Here is a 24,440-nt window from a genome sequence, read left to right as displayed (position 1 = left end):
AATCACGAAATGGAGGCGAAAAAAAAATATAAAAACTTATATATACAATTCAGTTGACTGAAATGTGTTTTTTAGATGTTACAGCCTATGTGTCGTTTCTTGAGTGTGTCACTGGAACTTGGTGAAATACCATATGACGTGTGATGAGACCCTAAGCTACCGGAAGAACCCAAAACATTAAAACAACGTTAAACTATATCTAAATGTAAATTACTCTAGCTTTTAATAGCTATAAATTTTATGTTTACAGCTACATCAACTTGTCAAAATTCAAATAAAAAAAACATCAGACTGTATATATTTACAAAAATTTTAGTATTTTTATCATTGAATTTAACTAGACACTGCGAGATCATGTCAAGGTCGTGTTTATATTTCGTTGGGTTATCGTTTTTTACTTTATACAAAAATCATTTAATTTAATTCAATAAAAATATTATTAATAAATAATAACTGAGAATTTTTGTGAATAAAATAAAATCATTAATATATTGAAAATATATTTAGAAATGCTTAAAAGAATATTACGAAAAATTATATGATGTTATTGTCATAAAATATATAATATATATAATTTTTTAAATAATAATTTTAATTTGTTTATTTAAAGATTTCTTTTTTTTTATGATAAATATTTTTTGTTTCCTTAACAAGATACTTTTTTATATTTATTTTATCAACTTTTTATGTATGAATATATTATTTAGATAAAATGAGTCAATGTATTCTTATGAGGGTTTAAAAAAAAGCTATATACAAGTTAAACTTTTTAAATATAAAAAGATTAAAGGTTCTAATTTGTAGTGATGAAACTCAATTATCGAGATGTTTGACCATAAGTATAAGCTCGACTTAACCAGTCGAATATAAGGGAGAAAAATATCTGGGATATGTTAAGGAGCTGGGCGTGGTGGCTGGGTTATTTTATTTTATTTTTTTTCCTTTTTTTTTTTTTTTGCTACCCCCTCTTTGGTACATGTTAGTTTCCCGCTCTTTGACGTAGTATATAGTTTCTTTGTTCAACTCGACCTTTCATGATACGTCTGTTGGTCGATACTGTACGTAATCGCGAACCCCGCGTCGTCGCGACGCTGCTATTCGGCGCCATGTCGACTGACAGTGGTGGGTACAAGAGTACAACTTGATTTAAACTTAAGCCTTATTTTATATATATTTTTTTCAACTATATTTATTTACATTATGATATATTTGTAAGTAGATTTTTTTTTTAATGTATATTTCTATTCTAGTCAATGTCGTTAAAATTATTTTGCAAAATATATGTTATCGGAAAATGAAGCTGTTTATTAAATTATTATAGAGTCATTTTAAATGCTATATATATACCGAAATGTTAATCTTTACGAATCATAAAGTTCTTAAATTTAATTTTATAGATCAATAAAATAACTTGTTGATAATAATGTCAGACTTTAACATATTTAAATTCATACATCATGGTTATAACTTTATGACACTCATTTTGTCGGAATATTTTTTATTGATATACTTGTATATTGAATGATTATGAATTGTATCAGTTTATTGACATGAATTTATATTTATTTATAATAATATTTCAAATTTAAAAAATACAGGCTTTCATTTATATAAAAATAGCTTTTAAATTTTTTAAATAAAATATTTTTGCATACAATATTATGTATATTGCATTTATATTTTTTATTATTTTATTATTTACATACTCAATTATTAATAAACAATTAAAAAACAAATTATTTTTTGCAAAAATAAATAGAATTAAAATTAAACTTTAAAAGTTTCTATCTGAGAAAAAAACGAACATAAAAATTTTATCATGGTGTGATAAAAATAAAAAAAAAAAAGAATTGATGAAATTAATTAAATATAAGATTTATCAGTATCAGCTGTAGAATGATAACCCCGTCGCAATGATATATTATCAATAAATGATTTTCCAAAATTCATATAGCTGTAAAAAAATTTAAAAAAACTTGAGAATTAATTAGGAGTTAAGTTATTTATTTAATGGTATCATAAAAGTCTCTTTGCATTAATCTGTCATTAAAAATGTTTCGATATATCATTAAACAGCCACAAATCATTAAATTCTGAAAAAATAATTTTTGACAATAATTTCAAGTATATTTTTATGATATTTAAGTGAAATTTCTTGCGACGGAAGCAAACATCATGTCATGGTCAAATAAAACTTTATTAATACAAGCAATAAAACCAAAATAAAAAAAAAAGTATTTTCAGCATCGTTAAGTAATTTTCACATGTATATAAAAAAAATAATAAAAAAATAAAAATGACCTTGTTTAAGATGATAAATCTGTTTTTGAGAAATTTTAAAAAAGTAAAATCAAATGATTATTTGTGACAACATTGAACAGGTCCTTAAAAAGCAAGGACAATGTTTAAATAGGTAAAAAAAAATAAAAAAAATAACACCGATTGTTGTTCATGTCCTTGTCAAACCGTGACCATCAACCCTTCGGTGTATCTTTCTTTTATTCTTTTTTTTTTTATTTTATTATTTCTTGGGTATTTTTTTTTTTTACTTTGCCGTGACGGCCTTCAAGCCCAACCCTTATTTCAACTATACAGACTCGAGTATTTTAACGACGACCTACCAACTCAATAACTACGTGACTCTATGTGTTGAGTAATAATGAGGTGGGAGGAATTTCTTGGCTGCCTCATTTTCCCCAAGACAGCAAACTATATGGGTTATAATATTATGAATTTATTTCTTGAATTATTTCACAAGTTGAAACCAGTACCACTCGTTTCAGAATTAAATTTGACATGTACACAAAATTTATTTAATTTTTTTTTTTTATTTTTTCTTTCATATGTTTGTCATTTACTTTTCTTTTTTTTTTGTAAGTATAATCTATGCTCTTGCAATTTAAACAGGAAAAATATTAAATTGCATTTTATTTGTATATTTATTTACACGTTTTCATACTTGGCTTTTAATTAGACACTGCATTAGAATTATTATTCTCACAAAATCATTAAAATTTTAATCAGACAATTTTCTCCTTGCCTCTAATTTCAGACAAATAGCAGGGTGCATATTTTTTTTTCTTCTTTCTGATTACAAATTGAGTAAATCCATATTATTTAAAATAAAAAAAAAAATTAAACCTTGATAATATTTAAAATAAAATAAATTGTAACAATATCTTGGGGTTAAATTAAATTGTTCAAGTTTTAAATTACTTTGTACCTGTAAAATCATTGATTTTTGCTGCTCTGAATTTTCCAAAGTATACTTATAAACGATAAAACTTTTACCAATGATACTTTAAATCTAGCAATAGCCGCAAGAAAAGTTCGGTTTAGTCAAAGGATTATAGTGAATACAAACTGTAACATACAAACTAGCTTTTTAAAATGAAAAATAAAAAAAAGGGTTTATTTGTTTCTTTTAAAAGACCATAAAAAAAAATACTATCCAAGGTTAATGTGTTTTTTACACAAGATGAAAAAGAAAAACCCTTCTTTCTTTCTTTCTCCTTTTCTTCCTTATGTTACTTTTTCCGCATCTCTCAGTGACTGGCCTTCAACATTTCCCTCGTAGCCCACCACGAATATTTAACCTATCAGTCTTGCTGTATTATTCCATTTCCAGGTAGTCAAAAAAAAAAAAAAAAAAATCAAAAATATATATCTACTCAAAAAATAAGAGAGGTAAAAAAAAAGTAGCCTACCTGCCGTGTATTCTGTTGCCGGAAGAGTTTTTTTATGGTGTGTTTACGGGGGTGAATCGAGACCCAAAGCAACACAGTATGTTTTAAAACCTTCGTGCCACTAAAAGGGGTTAAAATGTATATACATAAGGCCCCCATGGTTGACAATAACCTTGAATTTAATGTATGAAACCCTAGGCACTCAGCAATATACTATTTCTATCTTTCTTACTTGACTACGATTCACTACATTCTCTGTTCGACAGTACACCCATGACTACAGGCCAACCTGTCATTCTTTCGTTGAAGTTTGTCAGTGAAACAACTCTTCGCCCACGTATTACATGTTTTATCAATAATTATTATTTAAAAAAAAAAAAGGAGAGACACTATTTCAATCAAAAATTCATATTTTTCATGATACTTTGAGTTTCCAAGTGATGACTAAAAGTAAGCTCTCATTTCAGATGTATTTTAGTCATGGTTGTTTTTTTAATTTGTGTATATAATTTTATTGTGTAATTAAGTAATTTTGATTTAAAAAATTCAGTACAATGTTGCTTGTTTGTGTTTATTTAAAAAGTGCAATATTCAGTGGAACAAATCGATAGTTGATCATCAAAGAGTGGGGGGTTTCTCAGTCGCACAATGTGAGATATAGAATTGGTATGTAGAGGCCATTTTGAATCAACTGTTTGTATATATGAATGTGGTTTGAAGGTATACGCGGCAATCGAAGTGACGCCATCTAACTGGTGTTTCACCATTTTGAAAAATTCTCTGATGAACCCTGTACATATGCTACATCTTGCCTAATGAAATTTGTTTAATTATTTTTATTGTTAAATTTATATCAATAACTTTGTTTAATTGATATTATTATTATTTTTTTTTTCAAGTTTTTCATATAATTGTTTTATGGATCTGAAGTTGGTCAATCAAGCTCTTTTTATTGTCAATCAATTGTTAATTTAAATAATTAATTTTACAACCAAATCATTAACTTCATATAATTTTAAATTATATTTATGTATAAATACTCGTAAATTTTATTTTCTTTCAAATTTAAAAAATGCAAAATATATTTTTTTAGTTAAATATACTTTTGTTATATTTATTATTATTGTTATTTTACTGCTTTGATGCTTTTAGTAACATCACTTTTAGATAACAAAATAACAAGCTAGTAATAATAATAATAATAATATAAATCTTATGACCATTTTACATGTAAATTGTCAAGATCGGTAATAACAATTGCGTATTTCTTGTTAGTAAATTGACAAAATTAACAGAGGAAACTGTCCGTCGCATTCTGTCATGTCAAGATATTAGATGCATTTTTTTAACTTCTTATATTGCCTTTATGAAAATAAATATTTATTATGTTAATAAATATAAAATGAGTTATTCAAAATTATACATCAAGTATATTTAGTTCAAAGCATTTAGTCTTTTTATTTTTTATTTTATTATTCAAAAAGCTCTTCTTGAATAACTTTTATAATTTATATTTGGTAATTAAATGTCATTATTTAATCCATTTATTTGATATTTAATTTTTCACCCACACAAAGTCATGAATTTAACATTAAATAAATAATTATTAAAATAAATTCATTGATAATCAAAATTTATATTACAATTTGATTGTTATTTGCTATTAATATTATATAAAAATTTATATTAACCATAAAAATAATTCTTTTGCATTAATAATTTTTATGGATAAGTAAATGGGTTTAATAATATTCAGACTAATATACTTTTGAGACAATGATTCAAATTTTTTTATACATACATTAAACGATAAATTTTGAATATATTTAAAAATTCAATATCAACTTGATCATTCGCCGACAAAATAATATTTTCTTTGATTTTTTTTATTAGAAAAAAAAAACACGTGAGATATTTATAATAATATTTTAGTTTTTAATTTATACAGTTTTTGCTTTCTGAAAAGTATGAAAATTCATAGTAAAAAAAATATATACATTTATAAAAAATGCTTCTGTTGAATTTGTAAAAATCCGGGATCAATAAGACAACGAAAAATCCTGAAGCTATTAAAAATACATATGGCTCAGTACGGGTCGTTGTATCTCGAAGAAAAAGCTTTAAAAAAAAGTAAAAAAAAATTCATAGAATTAACTGTGGGAAGGGGAAAGGATGAAGGCAATTTAATGTACCGGTCGTAAAGTCTAAGAGTGGCGCACGAGATATGTTGCATAATTTATATTTGCGCAAGTGCCTTGAGGGTATACGGATATACCCGTTGGTATGATAACGCACCTCATGTACACTATACATCTTTAAATTTATACATATTTACTGATAGACTATACATGAGGTAATCTGAGCAACATTGAGCATCTATTATATACACAAAAATAGTGCCAATGAAAAATAAAATACAAGTGTTAAAATTTATATACAATAAAAACAATATAAAATTCATAATATGCTTAACAAAGTTTTATTAATACATTTTTAAAAATATTAAATTCATTTTTTTTCTCATTCAAATGTTTCTATATTTAGTTGTAATAATAATAAAAAAAAAAAATTTCTCAATATAGGAAACTTAGAAGTCATTTATATTTTAAATTTAAAAAAAATTTTTATCATTAAATATTATCAGCAAATAATTTTTTTTTAGTGTCATAATCTATTTATTATATTTAAAAAAAAAATAATGCATTAATTAATTGAGTATTTATAAATATTTTATCATTTATTTTAATGAGCCATTCATGGAGTTGCATTAATTATCATATCTCAAAATAATATAAACTTTACAAGCATTTTAAAAATAATTATTTATGCTCAATAAATTATAATTCAAAATTAATCAAATATTATTGGCAATGTCAAATTATATAAATGATAATTAAAGCTTTTATGAATTATATTTATTTTCTTAATAAATTTTATGTAAATTTGTATTGTTAATAATACAATAAATGTTTATTTATAATGTTAACATAAAAATAATTGCTTAAATTTTAATAGATAATTAAAAAAAAAAATTAAATACCATTTAGGAAATAATAATAAAAAAAAAATTGAATAAAAATTTTTTTTTTATGGCTATTTAGTTAATTATGTAGTTTTCTATATATTTTTATTTTTTAATAAAAATTTGACCAACTTATAATCGTTTTACAAACTTTCACAAATATTCCCAGATCGTAAATTGCATATTTAATGAATAAATATTTTTAATAAATTATATTTCTAGTATTAGATAAATTTTTTCAAATTTCTTTCTTCGTCAAATAATTTTTAAAAATTATTTATTCATTATTACTGCTATTATTCAACAATTTAAATAATGGAAAAAAAAATGACGAATAATTTAGGACAAAGTACATTGATCTAAATATTTTAAATCTCATAAGAAGCTTTCAATGAGACTTGAAATTTTCTCTGGTCTCTTAGTGATGCATTCATATGTATTTTAGACAAGACATATTTCATTGTGTCCCATAAACAACATTGAAGCAATTAGTGTGTGCAGATATAAATCGTAAATTGTTTAATATAAATTCATGATACAGACACAGTTGCACTCAACAACTCATATCCTTTTTCATGTGCTCTGAATATAGAAGAGCCACAATAATCATCATTGTAACTTTTAAACAATTTTCAAATCTACAGTAGTAATAACCTTTTAGCTGAGTTTATTTTATTTATTAATTTTTTTATTTGAAAAACTAAAAAATAAATTATTTTTTAAATGAATTGTTGAAAAAAGTAAATTATATTTTTCATAATATAAATGGAAAATTTACTTTACAACTTTGCTACACAAAAATTTATATATATTCTTTAAAGTAAAATTATTTAAGTAATTTCATTGAGTATTTATTGAAGCAAAAGTTTCCTGACCTGAGGGAACACTGTGAATATACTATCGGCTTGAAATGTTTTTCATCACACCCAAAAACAATAAAATTATTTTATGTTATGAATCATAAATAAAAAAAAATTTATATACACAGACAAATGTTAAAAAGCACACACTCAATCAAAAAAAATATTTTAAAATAATTTAATCTCGTAAAAACATATGACTTTTGTGATATGTTTTTTTTTTTTCTTTTTTACGATATTGACATTTGAACCACAAATCAAACTACACAAGTCAATTGTTTATAAAAAAAATAATATTAATTTATAAAACAATTCATCTTTTATTTACAAACATGATTATATTAAATATAAATATTTTTTTTTTTATTAAAAATATAAAAATTATTATGAAAACTTGGTGTTTTATTGACAGTATAATTTTTCAAGTAACAAAACATAAAACAAGACTATCAAAAAAATAAATTGAATGCTGAAAAAATGGTTTTACTTTGAACAAATAAATTTCACAAATTTAAATAATATTTTTTATAAATAAAATGGGTTATTTTTCGACGCTATTTCTTTCCGTCGATTTGCCTTCACCATTCTTGCGACGACTAAAATCATCCAGACGAGTTGGAATCACCTACCTTCCGGCAAATATCACGAAACTAAATTTACTTTACTAAATAAAAAGTTATTCAAATAAAACAATTTAAAATTTAAAACAAAAGAGTTTTCTTTTTTGAAAAAAAAATGAAAAATAAACTCAAAGTTTTCCCATTTGTTCAATGAATTTTTTTTTATTTTATAAATTGATGATTAGTAAAAAGAAAAAATGATTTTAGCAGAAAGACACTAGATAAATACTTGATTAGATAAAAAGCTCATTAATTTTTTATTTTTAAGTAGTATAAACCTTATCAAGTCAGCCAATAATTTTTTTTTAAATAAAATGACAATTAGTTTAAAAAATATGGAGACAAGAAAAAGTTCAATTTTCTAGAACAAGTTTTATTTAATTTTTCCAGACGTAGATGTATAAACAACCAGCCAACATTTTTAATATTCAAAAAATGTTTCTACCGTAGAACCTTGAAATATATTCAAATATATAATTCAGCTTGTGTTGTATAAAAAAGAATTTTTCTCGAGAAAAAAATGAGATCACAAATGAGGTTAAAGTGACAAATAAATAAAACAGGTTAGAATAAATACACAAAATAAAATTATGAGTAATTGAAAAAAAGCGTGAATATTCGTTTAAAGAAAACAAAACAAAAAACAAGATTTAACAAAGAATAGGGTTACCATATAAAAAACGGTTAGAAAAAAAAATTCAAGATGGTGGGAAACTAGAAACATCATGGTGTTTCATATCATTGTACTTATGTTATATTTTATTATGTTGAATAACAGATTGTAAATAGTATTTTGCATATAATTTTGTTTTTGCATGTAGCACAATAATGCAATAAGTTATGTTACTTGTAAGACGTTTTTTTTTTCCATTTTTTATAACGTTAAAGAGAAATAAAATATAAAGCTTATTGTTACGATATTTCATAGGTAACATTTTATGATATTTATTGTTGAAATTTTGTGTTTAAAAATTTTATCAGAAAGGCAAGCGTATCATCGCTATTAATAAATTTCTTAAACTTTTTATTTCATATTTTTTTTTCATTAAATTGTTCACTGATCATATTCATATTTATTTTATATTTTTTATCGTCGTTTTACTATTTTTATTTTTATAATTAATAACGCGTTAATAAATATTCACTGTGTGTAAATGTACACATTCTCAATGGCATTTACAAACTCCACCCATTATTTAAAAGAAAAAAAAAATTATATCCACCATCAACGACACACGGTGTATTCGATGGCTTTAGCAATTTCCAACTTTTCTTATCGCTAGAGGGGATGATTGTGGAAAATCACCAACTTCTACTGCCAAACCAGCAGCAAAGTTAAACAACCCAATCGCTATAAAAAAGTTTCTCTTCAATAGCAACAAAGACACAGTGCTGATGATCTCCAAGGATATGAAATTTTCAACTTTTTTGTTGAAATTTAGTTTCGGGCATTAGTTTAAATGATCCGAATTTATAAAATTAATTTTTCTCAAGAGTAAAATAATTTTTTAAATGTCAAATATTACAGTTTAAAAAGACTATTGGATTTAAAAAAAAAATATAACACAGATATTTATCGATTAATTAACTCAACGAAAAATATTCTAAATTAAAAAAAGGTTCAATATTTTCTGGACGGTATAAATCAAGGAAAAGGATATTCTGATAAAATTCCGACTGCATACTTTTACTGTGTGTGGGCAATTTGAGAGGATGAAAAAAAAAAAAAAAATAGAATCATTTTAAAGTTTTAAATTTTAATGATCACAGTAACATTTAACTGCGTGTATAATTTTTTTTTTCCTTTCGTCATGAGCTTCTGTTGAATTTTTTGAATTTTTATCTTCTTTTTTCACATCAAAGACTATTTTTGTAATACTTATCGTACATTTTTAGTTGTTGAAAAATAATTCAGAGTGCTCGTAAAAATTTCTATCAACCAGACAAGATAACGATTTTACTATTAACATCGTTTGTCTCCATGATAACTCAACGCAGCCATTGAATTTCCAGTAAATATTACAAAAGTGTCTCCCTCTATTGGTATCATCTCTACTTCAATCGGAAAAATCCCATGAAAAATTTCCTTTTTATAGATGTAAAGCTAAGCTGCCATTTGTCGTGGATTAAAATTTTTTAAATTTTACAGATACTGCAATGTCAGTGCTGAAAATTTATGGAAAATTTTATATTATATATCGCTACTTTAAATCACATTTATATCTTCAAGAAAAAAAATTTATTTCCCAGTTGAATTCAGATAAAACTGAATGACATCCATACACTTAAATTAAATAAATATAAATTATATAAACTGATAATTTTATTCCTTTTCTTTTTTTTTTGTTTTTATGTAATTGGTGGCTCTTAAAATTGATATTTAAAACAACAGTTATTCACTAAATTGAAAGAATGATAAAATAAAAAAAACAAATCTCAAATGTACCGTAAAAGTCATTAATTTTATGTCCCATTAGATTAATCAAACATAACATTTTATTTATCGAGAAAAAAAAAAGAAAAAAGCTAGGATATATCAATTGAAATAAATAACCAGAATTGAGTGATACAAATATATTATTTATATACTTGTTGATAAAAAAAAAAGACATTAAATTTGGCAATTATTAAATAAACTGACAATTAAAAAATAAAAAAAACTTGAATTAAATATTTAAGGATAAATCTATATACCGATCTTGGCTTTAAAAATTGTCATCAACAAAATTGAGAGTAAAGAAAAAAGAAAAAATAGTAAATTAAAATTTCCTGATAAAAAAAAAATAAATATTCTATATCAAACATAATAAAAAGTGTGTAAATAAATGTAATTCATTTGAAATAGCTTTGTTTCAAAGGTTGAATATACATTTAACGTTTTTATTATGAGATTCAAGAGATACTGAAATTTCTCGTAACTGGCACCTTAATTGCATATTTGTAAATCCCTTTATGTTTCGTAAAATATAAAAGATCGCATGTTCATTCGGTGGCAGTAAATATAAGTGTATATAAACACACTCGATCCTTTGAATTTTTTATTTTCATAGCAATTTACTTTTTTATATATTTTTTTCTTTTTTTTAATCAACTTTACAAAATATGTAAATTATTGGCTGGAAGAAGCAACACCCTAAAAATTTCAGCATGCACAAAAAATAAGAAAGAATGAATGAATAAAAAATAACAAAAAAAAAAAGATGATAATCCTCGCCCACGGAATACTGTGAAAGATCAAAATGAAGCCGGGTAAAAATTGGAAAATTTTTCATAAAATATTAACAAAGAAAAAATTTAGTTTATAAAAAATATGAAAATCATAAAATTAATTTGAATTTTAATATTATTTGCCCATCTTAGTGTCCAAATTAGTTTTCTATAATTTGTTTTCATGTGCAAGCATGAATAAAAAAAATCCTATTATTACAAAAGATAAAAAAAAAGCTCTAAAATAGAGATAAGGGTGAAGTGGTATGGATCGTTGGTTGGAACAATAGATACGAATCTTAGATGTCACCATTTACCGTCACCATTTTATATGGAAACGAGTGCAGCTTTAAGTATACATCGTGTGTGATATGTTTTTCATTTTATTTTTTTTATTTTTCCCGTCAAAATATATATTTTCTTTCTTCTATTTTTATCTTGGCTTTTTTTTTGTTCACTCACCTTTTGTCCCTGGAGCTTATCAAGGGTAGAAAAGAAATACTATCATGAGTATAGGAGAGTGTGAAAAAAAATATATAAATAAAATAAGAAAACCCAAGGTATCCATGTCTCGGTGAAAATAATTTCGATATACCTAAAAAAAAGTTAGAATATGTAATTTTAAAAATCAATATTGAATAGAATAAAATTTTTAAAAAAGCTCTAGCAACGAATATCATCAAAACTTATATAGCCTATACAATTATGTCTTGTTATTAAAAAAATTATTTTGATAACTCATTAGAAAGTTAAAAAAACAAAATTGGATAATTATCAACATGTCACGTAATTAAATTTTGTTTATCAAATTTAATCAATAATCATAAATATTTTTTTAAACTGGATAATGGATTGAAAAAAACAACTACCTATTAAATTGTCATATTGTCAAGTAAAAAAAAATCAAACGTTTATTTAAAATTTTACGACTTGAAAAATGAAAAAAATAAAAAAAAAAAAACATTCATTTATTTTCAATACAATCTTCTTAACTTGATGCAAATTTATTTTCATACTATAGAACGAGCAATGTAAAAGATAATAAGATGATTAAACTTCTGATATACTTCTTATACTAATAAAATATGAAAAAAAAAAAAAAAAAAGAAAACAACTATTGAAAGAGCATTTATAAGAAAAATTTTTATCCTAAAAATATGAATTTTCAATTGGAGTATTTTTTTTATTCTTTTATACACAATAATATATAATTTATTTTTATTATAACGAAGCCAATAAGATCATGAAGTTGGAGACTTAATGGTATTTTTCATGTTAACCAGTATATCAAATACCACCATATATAAAAACGAAAAAAAAAATATATAAATAAACAAAACAAAAACAAAAAATATTCACCCTTGATAATATTTTCTCATTGCGGCTCACACAGATAAGAGACAAAGAAAAGAATGGCATTGGAGAACCGGATACCCCATCACAAAATAAGATATTATAATCTCACAAACAGTCATAAATATTACTGCGGTGACGCTGCATTACCCGTGCTCGTAAAGACGCAAAACGTGTTGCCGCAAGGTATGTATATACATACGAAAAAAAAAATGAAATAAAAATAGGGAGGGTTAGTCAAACTATGTGTGTATATATGTTTGTTTCATAAAATCGCCTTCTTTTGCACTTTTTCACTTCCAATCTAATGGACAACAGGACAAGTGTTCAAACCTGCAGAGAGAGAGACCAAAATACAAAAAATAAATGCTCTAGATTACAGGATTAAAAAGAAGGCGTGCACCTTTGCGTACATATGTATACAATGTAATTTTTATACATAGATTCATATTAATATTTTACATCCGTATACTTGCATATTCATTATTGCACATATGTCAGAAATTATGTAGATAATCTCATCACGTTATACATCATCTGGTATTTTTAATAAAACACCAAATAATAGCATATTTCGCGAAATATTGGAGATATTATATAGACTAACACATCCATTATCCCCTCACACTCACATAGTTTATTGTGAGCCATGTAACACGTGGTGGTACATCATGGCGCTACTTATTTTTGCATAAAGACTCGTGGCGCTTCTATACTCAATTCGTTGAACTAACACTGCTAGATTTTTATAGACGTATTAATTCATCCAAAAAAAAATAGTAAAATTTCCTACTCAACTGATTTTTATAGCTCGAAAGTTGTATAAAAATATCACTGCTCAGTGCAGTGGTGTAATGCAGCCATTTTTTAGTAGACTCCATCAAAAGTATTTTTAAAAGTTATAGCATGGTGACATAGTCGTGCATGCAAGTATGTCTATCACTGATCTCAGGCTTTTTTTATCCTGTCTATTTTAAGCTGTGTGTAAAAGAAATACAAAACTTAAAGGTCAAAAATTTGAATCTATATTCATTGCATTTTTAAAATTTAACCAAGCTTTCACTAGAATATCATAAAGGAAAAAAAAAAAAAGAGTTCATTTGTATTTTGCATGTGGCGCAGAGTGAATAGCTTGCTTGGTTTTTGCCTATTCTAGCGTCAAATGAAATTGCATCTTGCTTCAACTCAGTCAGTGCTATGTTATTCATTTTTTTTTTTTTTTCTTTTACATTTTTGCCCCCAATAACCGACTCAAGTCTCATCCCTACTGCGCTTGTACCTAACTCTTGTTCAACATTTTATCCCCACTATGTATTTGTTGAGATCAGGTTCCATCTTTGTTGCACTCATACAAAAAAAAAAAAGAAAAGCAATGTATATACAGTCTCTATGGCCCTGCTCACCAGCCAGTTGAATACATATTTTACAAAACATTCATGATGGCCGCCGTGCATCTGTGCAAACCTGTTTTCTTCTCTGGCTTTTCAGCAACTTTACACATATGTAGCTCCCTTCCAATTTTTCCAATAAATTTATATGTATTTATATGAATTTTTATACTATTTTCATTCCATTTATTCGACTAACAATCGTTTTCATTTTTTTAAGTAGTACAAACATACCTTTGTACAGACAATTTTTCATTTTAGTTTTCCATTTATAATAGAAAGCCAAATGTGCAATACAAATAATTATTGACTTTTAAATTCAAATTGACAATTAATTTGTTGAAAAGAAATTCATCGAAATACTTGTTAATTAAAACTAGAAAAAAGTAGAGTAGAAAAATGGTAGTAGTATGATTAAAAAATTTCTCAATTAATTTACTTTGAATTTAGAAAAAAAAAAAACAACTTAATAGAGGAAAAATTTATTTAGCATGAAGACAATAAAGACTTGATTAGACACAGGGCCCATTGAACTTTATTCTAGTAGTATAACCACTATTTGTTCGGACAATAATTTTTTAGGAAAAACATTTGTTGAAATGGCATGGAAATTAAGCAATTATACAAGTAATGAAAAAATTATTTCTCGAATCAACTACCATAGAAAAAAAAAATTTAATTTTCTCTAAAATAAATTCACTTTATTTTTAAAAGTTTTTATCATGAAGAAATTTTTTTTTCTCAGTTTATTAACACAAAGTTTTTTAATAAAACAGCCATGTTAAATTAACTTGGGAATATTTTTTTCAAGATAAATGAATTGCATTATATACAGTTAATGTCCTCAAAATAATTTGGATAATTTTGTAATAAATATTTTTTGCAAAGTGCAGTATGTAAGATGAATTTAACCCGCAGCCTTTTCTGATTTGTTCTCTGAAAAGAAAAAAAAATTAAAAAAATATTCAAGTCTCAAATAATGAGGGTGTGTATTTTGTGGCCTTGATTTTTTGGTAATGCTCGTATAAATAAGCCAGTTTTATTTTCTACACAGTCATTATCTTAATTATTAAAAAATATAAATTTTTTTTTCTCAAGCTGAGTTATTATTATACTTTTATTTATTTTCATTCAGTACCTGGAGATTATGAAAAACAGAGAAAAGGTTTTTGTTTCATGAATGCTACCATGAATCATAGTATATGTATTCGTATATTTATTTTGTATGTGAAAAGGCCACACGGTTGCTTTATGACTACTTGCTACGGACATTATGTGCGAACTTTACTGCTAAAATTTTATAGACCACCTTGCTTGAACACTCACAATCACTAGCATTACACACTTCTTCAGCTTCGAATAATATTGCGAAAAAAAAAAAAAACAAATACAAAAACTAAACATCGCAATAGTATATTATTTATTTTTTATTTTTCACCAATGAGTTTCTATATTGACTTTTATTCCCATAAGATTTGCACTCTATGAGCTGAAAAAATTTCGCCTGTAATTTTATTTTATTTTTATAATTTTCTTTTCTTTTTAATAAAAATCGAGATGATAATTGACGAGTGAGTTTTCTAAAAAAATAAATAGTATTTTTGTTTTTTACCTGCCTTTTTTTGTAATGGGGTAAATTTTTTGTACAAAAAATATATGAATGATTACGCGACGGCAAGAGGGTTTAGTATAAAATCTGTAAGTTCCAAGTATTGTAAAAGTGAGAGAATTGAATGATTACTGTAAGGCTGTTATTGTGTTTTTATTTTATATTTCATATGTTTTTTTTTACAGGTAATTTGGAAAAATAAAAAAGCTTCAACGATTTACTGAAATTGGAAATACTCTAAGCTGTCCGTCGGAATCCCAGAAGCAGATTACATCAAAATAAAGTGTCAAGGCAGTTGAATCAATTGCCTCAAGATGGCAACAGCGAGCAACTAACATTGACAACAAAAAATAAAAAAAATAAAAACACAAACAGAAATATTCTAATAACTCAACAAAAAAATAAAAACAACAATAAGGTAAATAATAAATTAATTTTTATAAATAACTAACTTTACATACAGCTTTAAAATAACACAACTTTTTAATATTTATTACAGAGATTAGACAAGGGTTGGTGTTCTAAATTGCAACATCTAAGAAATATTACAAGCACATTACCATTCAAATGTCGACATCAAAGGGCAGATACCCAGCATTTAAAACGAAATAATTTTTTCTGAATGTTTTACACAATTTAAAACAAAACAACAACAAAGAAAAAGAATAAACGTCTTAATTCAAGTATATAAAAGACAATCTTTTATGAAAAGACAAACATCTATGAATATATAAAATGCATAAAATTAAAAATGAAACTAATAATGCATTTCATAGTCAAGTCTGAATTGAATCCTCAAAAGTAAATCATAAAAATAATAGTCATGGTGTCCAGTATTATTTTTCAAACCTTTGGGTATAATATATTTATAAAACCCCCTTTAATTTATTGATGATTCTATGTGCAAGGATAAATTCTATAGCATCACTCCCTAAAGTAGCTTCACAAGGATGACGCTGGGTGGCGCCATGCTCCTTGGATATCGAGGGAGTTCACATGGACATTCATTGTGCATGTATATGAAAAAAAAAAACCAGCCCAGGAATCAAGCTCATATACGAGGGGTTATTATTTAGGGACGTGGGGAGCAAACATACTGCAGATGATGTCTCAACATAAGAACGTATAAACGTAGAGAGTTTCTGCGCAACACAAAAGAGGGATTGATATTTTTGTTCTTGCGCATTTGTACTTTAACAAAGTTTGTCATCCCCCACAAACAAATATCACAAAATTTCCAGGGGTTGTTTTTTGGGGGATACATGCAAACTTACGGGTCTGGCAAAACAGCCGCAGATAGTCATCGTGTGGCAACGGAACATGACCATCACAACTATCTTGCTCACTCTGATCAATTTTTGTTATCAAAAAAAATAAATATCTGTTTTTTTTTTATTTAACTCATTTTTGTGAGCTTGATTATACGAGAATATCATCGCGATCGCGAGTGTTATTTCTCTGGTCATGGTCGGACGAGACATCTTCACTGATCAGTCAACATAATCCAGACGTACAAAAAAATCCCCAGTCGGACATCAGCTACGGAGCTGAACACATTGCACGATGCAATTCGTGAATAAAAAAATTTATATCTTCATCATCTTGATTCAATGGAATTATCATAAAATTATTTATCATCATCATCTGAATTAACATTGAAATTATGATATAATTTTCCAGCAAATCTTATGGGATTTGAAAGACTCCAAGAAGTGAAGAAGAGATGGTGGGGGTAAATACATCTGATAATAAAATATAAATAATCTGTCAAGCATATCACATGATAGTAAGGTTAGTATCACAATTTAATAGTTAAAAATAATTTTAGCTGAATATATTTTTTTGGATTATTTAAAAATACTATTTTAAAAGTTGTTTTCCAATCCAATCAATTTATCCAAATGAGGCGGAGAATCAGGATCTCAGTGTCCTTTGATAGGTTGATACAAAAAAGATGGGACTGTTCAGCATATAAACCGGTTACAGACAAACCACTGAGACACTCTATTGGTCTTATTAAACTCAACAAAGACTATGAATTACCATTGACTTTTTATTTTCTCATCTTGTTATTCTTTATCATCATTGAAACATTGTTTTTGTCATTGTTCACATTGTTAACCCCTTTTTTAATGGGCATTAATTTTTTCTATTGCGAATCAGTATTGTAAAATTCATATACAAAACATTGACCAATCACACTGTCATTTGTGATACTCTCTACACTACGTTATTAATAACTCAACAATTTATGTTTACAGACAGATGTGTGTGCAGCTGAACACGCCATGTTGCTGCCCTTTATAAATGTGACTTACAATAGCTCACAATTAAACTGAGTTGTTACTGTGGTTAGTTGGCCATTGGACTTTGAACGTCATCTTGATCCAAATACACATCAACTGGTAATGGAAAATTTTATATATCAACACTTTTTTCTCACCAACAATTGACTTACCTATTTAATTATTATTATTTTTTTGTTTTGTTTGTTTTATATGGCACAGGCTTGCAGACGTATGATTATTATCATCATCATCATCAACACCACTGCTTATTTCATTGCCAAGTGGTGGAATGGAGTTTGCCTTTGTTGAAAATAATACTGCTGGAAGTTGAAAATATGTGGAGCTTCCTGTACGTATACTGAATGTATCCTGAGTGTATTTCTTTCCGGTATACCTTCAGTATACGTAACAGGAGGTCACACTGTTCCACGATGGACATCGATGGATTTTTATTGACAAAAAATTCACATGCAAACCTATAATATTAATACTTTCATTATTTTATCTGTATTACAAAATTAATCATTTAATTATACATTAATATTGGAAATTATATTTTTTTGAATTTAATTATTCAATTATAAATTTAAAAATGCTTAAATTAAAATTTAATATAGCGTCAGTTTTAAAAAATCAATTGTTTTCTTTTTATTTTTGTATATTATTAAAATGATTAATTCTTGGCATTGGTAAAATTCATCATGATAAAATAATTAAGTAATGACAACAATTGTAATCATGTAATTTTTTAAAATTTATATATATTATAAGAGAAAAATAAATAAAAAAAAATTTTAAGAAATGTAATTTGTCATCATAGAATAATGTTAAAATGTTGAAAATTTAATTTTCATTTTGACTGTTATATTATTGCCTTTTTCTCTGAATTTTGTGGCTCAGTAAAATCCTAAAATAAGGGTTAAGAAAAAAAAAAAAAAAGAAAGTTGGTACATACAGCGAAAAACTTTCACCCATTATCTGAAAAAAAAGGGTTGAAGTTTGACAGGTTGGTTCAGCATGTCAATTGAATTTGAGAAAGTTTTTTCTCTGCACTTTAACAAAAAGAAAAAACATACAAATATTTTTCGAAAGTTGTCTAGTAGAAAAAAAAAAGGATAAAGCAACCCTTTTAGAGTAGGGGTAGTAAAATTTTACTTTTCTTTTTTCATTTTTTATGAAGACAGTCAGTCAGTTTTTTACACTTGGATAGACAAAGTACTTTTACTTGGATATTTTTAAAAGAGTTTTATAGCTTGTGAGCCTAATGATTATTGTGATAAATTAAAGGTAAAATTATATACAAATTAAAATTGATAATTAATTTTAAAAAATATTTTCACTCTGTCGTACGAATAATAGAAAATTTAGAAAAATTTATTTCATTAATCTCTAATATATTTTGTTGATATTTAAATTTATCTATATTTAAAAAAAAATTAACAGTAAGATTACTCGAGTTTAAAAAATTAATACATTGAATTAAAATTATCGAAATTAAAAATTAAATTTCCTCAATCAGTCCAAAAAAAAAACCATTTAAATTGATTTAAATTGAACATTGATTTTTAAATCAATAAAAATTAAACTCTAAAATTGTCAATAAAGTGAGATACACATTAAATTACGTATTGATATAATTTAATGTGATAAATAAAAGTGCAGGTGTCACTAGCATCGCTCAGTGTCATGGACACTTTGGGGGATGCAGCAGGGTCGATCCAGAGAATAGAAGAGATTGGAGCTGGGACTGAATAACCGTAACGGTATGAGAGTGAGGTCCAGCATTCTGGAGAAAGTACAATGTGAAAAGCGAGATAGGATGTTGTTGGGTTTGTCAGCCAATGAGAAAGTTGACTCGTTTGGTTGGCCAACCCACGAGACTACATGTCAACATGGCTGCGCTCATTGCTTATCTATACCTATATATATTAAAAAAAAAGGGTGCTTCACTAAGGGTTTAATTTGGTCAATCTTTTTGATAACACAAAATGAAAACGAATTTTCAAAACCAAGCCTTGGCTAGTTAGCTATGCAATTGTTTGTAAAAACACACAGACTGCAGAAAAAAAATTTCGTTACTTTATTTTGTATATTTAGAAGAGTATTGATTCGAGTCTCTGGTAGTTATTGTCACGTTCTTCAAGTGATAGTAGGTCGTTAAAATGCCTCAAGCAAGTATCATAAATTTACAAACGGTTATTAAGAAAGGGTTGAACATGAAAATATCGATTTTGTCTGTAGTTATTTGCACTGTACTTTGAAAATTATTTAAAACTTTGCAAACGATATATTTTGCTGAAACAACTACGTCGTTCTTCCATTTGTCATCAAATATTTGCATGCAATTTCAAAACATGCTTCACCTATTTTTACAGCAATCAAAAGTGAATTTATAACTCTCATTCACACACCATTTGTTTAAAACTTGTTCTAGAAATTTACGATAATTTTTTATGGTAAATTAATAAAAAAAAATTTAGCTGTTTGATTTGTTCAATCATTTTTTTTTCTTTTTTTATTCAAGTATCGATTTAGATAGCCAACATTGTAGTTGCTTTTATTTAATGGAAATCAATAATCAATTTTAGTAGACTGTTGAAAATAAAATCCGACAGTCTTGAGATCTTTGACTTGATTTTATATATTTTTATTTTCAATGTAGCAAATCTGATTAAAAAATTCCCCGTATATATGTATTTTTTTAATTTAATTTATAAATTGATCTATAAAAAATATAAATAATATTTTTTTTTTTTTGTTTCTTACTGCCTGCAGACACATTGACCTTTACTACTTGTACTATTATTTTTTTTTTTCAAAGGGTCATACCATAACTGAAGCCCAAAGAAATTACAAAAAAAAAAAAAAAATTAGAAACTCTCAAGGTTATTCCCACAGAAAAGAAAAATATGTTTTTGAAAAAAAAATTTCAAGGTTTTTAAAAGAGACATTAAATTATTTTTTTTTTTTCATTCTTCAAGGTTTTTTTATTTTCATATTTATTTTCTTTTTTCAACCGTGTAATATTATGATTTTTAGTTTTTTCATTTTCCAATTGGCTACATTTTTTTTTTTTGCATTCAATACACAAGTTTAAAAATCAATCAAAATACAATTTAGATTTAATTGTACATATTTTATTTCATAATAAAAAAATGAATTAAAAACTAACCTTTGAAAATAAATCCATGCACTCGGTGGCCCGGCTTGCTCCAGTAATCTACAACAAAAAATAAAAAAAAATCATATATTAGTAAAAATTCAAAGTGTAAAAAAACATACCACCATGGGGTCTGTAAAAAAAAAAAAAATAATAAATATAAATTGAATAAAAAAAACACCTGAAGTAAAGTTTGCGAGGTTACCAGGAGAAAGCTACGTCCTGGTCTTTCGAAAAAATAAAAAAGGGTTGGAGAAAGTTGTTTTAATTTATCACCAGCTTTTAAAATATTTTAAAAGGGTTTTTTTTTTTTCTGCTTTTTCTTTATGAGAATAGCCGACTGATTCATCTCGTCATGTTTTATCTTACAACGTCTTTTTTTTTTTTTTTTTTATTTTCATTTTATTCCTTCTTTTTGATTTTTTACTGACGTATTCACCTTTTTCGTACAACAAATAAGGCATTAAAAAAATCGTTTGGTAATAAATCCCATTGCTCAGTAATCAATGTCAAAAAAGATCAATTTAACTCTGTTTAGGTGTTTTACTTTTTACATTTATGGGTCTTTTGTTTTTAATAGCCTCTTAAAATGATAAACGAGACTGTCAAAAGAATATTGTCTCTGTATATATAATTCGAGTCTTATTTAATTTTGAGTAAATGACTCGTAAAAAAAAAAAACACCTGCTGGATTTGTTAGTGCCATCAGAAGCATTTTTAGTGAACATTCAGCAAATATATAAAATAAATGTTTATTTTTTTATTTTTATAGTCCACAAAAATCAATGTAAATTAAGTGATTTAAACATTAGACAAATTGACATATTAATCACGCTATTTTTATATTCCTACGTATTAAAATTTACCCTCTAATAAAAATTATTTTACTCGATAAATTAACAATAATAATAATATCAAACAAAAAAGCGGGACAAATTTTTTTAAATAAAAAAAACATTTATTCACTTTATATTTGAATAGTTAATTCATGAATATACTGCATATTTTTTATTAATAAATGCACGCAATATAATTTTGTTTTTTTTTTTTTTCATACTTGTATCTGACATTTATGCTAACATTTAATATAAACGAGTTAAAAACCCTTGTAAATTTCGTAGATGAATATTGTTGAAAATAGCATATCGTGTCTTTATAATATTCCGAGAAGGTCAAATCACGTTGAAAGTATGTTGACCGCAAAAAAAAAAAAATATGAAAAAATATGTGGGATGATGCAAAATGGCGATGACTAAAAAAAAAAAAAAATGATGATGATGATGGTATTGAACAGTTGATTTTACTTTGCGGCAAGTTTGTGTATACGCCCCATGGTGGAAATATTTGCATAGTTTGCTCGTCCCTTATCGCGATAATATTATGTTGTCTTGAAGCAAAAGAATTTACATTAAACCAATATGGAGACCAGTATTAAATTCAAAAAAAAAAAAAAGGAAACAAACCTGTGTGTATTGGATCTTGTATAAGCTTGTGATGATCGTTGCAGTTAAAATGAACGCCTTATGAGGCTCATACGATTGGCTATTTTAATGCATCCGCTTCGCTCGAAAATCCGATAAGCCTTATACATACAGCGTATCACAAGAAACAAGATTCAATTTCTTTTTTTTTTCATTATTTTTTTTTTTTTTTAACGAACGTATATTTAGAAAACTTTTCAGTAGATAACAAATGTTCATTATAGATTAGTAATATATAGGCTGGATATTAAATAAACATTTCATTTTATTTCATTTTATTTCGTTTTTAAATTTTTAAATTAAATTAATTAGATGGTTATTTATATAATTGGAATGATGGTAATTAATTTTTATATCTACGGTCTTTGGTAGTAGTTTTCTATGTTCAATTAAATTTTTTAAATAGCTAATTAAATATTTTATAAAATGTTTATCGACACAGTAGTTAAAAAAAAAAAAACTTGTCAAATAGAGCAAAGAAATATTTACAATAAATTTTAGTACTTTTTCTTTTGTATGTATGTTAAATGTTGTTTTGCAAATATTGATTTTAACATGTCCTTGACATATTTGTCTAGTCTTCAAAAGTATACTTGTTAAAATCTAAACAGAAACTTATTTTTTTTTTTTTTCGGTCATAAATGTAACCCGACGATAAAAATATCTATCATTCAGGTAAATGAGCATGAAAAAAAACCAGGTTGTTTAACTTGTGTATAAACATAATAAAATTTTATAATAGCATCTCGTAAATCATATTTTATAAAGTAGCCTGAATAAATAAATCTAGAGTCTGAAAGATAATTTTTTTTTTTTATGTTTTTCATGATGAATTGAAACTATTATAAACATATCTGATTATATATCTTGTATAAATTCATAAATATAAATACAAAAAAAATTAATTTTATTATTATTAACACTTGCCATTTATATTGATCATGAAAATTGAAAATTTTCCACTAAATTTTTAATAATATTTATCTATTTATTTCGGTGTTTTCATTTTTATCTTTGACATTCAAAATTCAGTCGGAATGATTAATGTGTCTAGCTCTGAAAATTCTTGGGTGGTTTTTACCAGTCACAACAACACTGACAGGACTATTTTTTGATATTTTTTTTTTTAAAAAGCACTATGTTAAAAAATAAAATGCATGAATAAAAAAAATTTTGATGATAATTATCTTGGTGCGTGCCGCCGGATCCAATGGCGCTTGTAATAAATCGCATGGGTAACAAGAACTGCTTTTAAATTGAAATTACGGCTGCATATAAACATGCAATCATCAAATAAATCAAAAAAAAAAATGTTTATATATTCAAATTGCATATATAAATAAACAGAGCCTACGGGCCCACGTGAATCAAGTCCCAGAAATAAAAATGACGCAGTAAATTGTCAGATGTGTGCTATAACGTCAAAAAATTCACACTACGATGCTCATTTTAAAAACATTTATCAACAATATGAGTCATTAAAAATTGCTGCTAAATACATTTTAATAATAATTAATTGTTTCTCTGTCAAACGTAAATCACAACTTGATTATAGATAAAATTCTTCATTGAAGTAGTACAACCACTATTAGTTCAGGCAATTTTTTTTTCTTTTAAAATAACGCATGAAAAATAAGCAATTGCTTTTGAAAGAATTATTAACTTAATGAAAAGGAAAAAAATAAATAAAGAAGTTAGGAAAGTTTTTAATTTAGAAAATTTTATTTCTTTACCATGTGCCATTTTGTTTTGACTCAAGTAAATTT

General features: G+C 25.6%; 1 long non-coding RNA gene across 1 annotated transcript in view; it reads right to left on the bottom strand.

The window, feature by feature from the left end:
* The window catches only part of LOC122855429, a 58,790-nt gene that overhangs the window by 5,280 nt on the left and 29,070 nt on the right, over nucleotides 1–24,440 (bottom strand). Inside the window, exon 3 of the long non-coding RNA XR_006374072.1 lies at nucleotides 21,206–21,253. This is a non-coding gene — a long non-coding RNA (uncharacterized LOC122855429). The remainder of the gene's footprint in view (nucleotides 1–21,205; nucleotides 21,254–24,440) is intronic.

This window comes from Aphidius gifuensis, linkage group LG4 (assembly GCF_014905175.1).
Source record: "Aphidius gifuensis isolate YNYX2018 linkage group LG4, ASM1490517v1, whole genome shotgun sequence".
NCBI classification, from domain to species: domain Eukaryota; kingdom Metazoa; phylum Arthropoda; class Insecta; order Hymenoptera; family Braconidae; genus Aphidius; species Aphidius gifuensis.
Note: the sequence above shows the minus strand (reverse complement) of the source record. Positions and strands in the feature narration are given on the sequence as shown.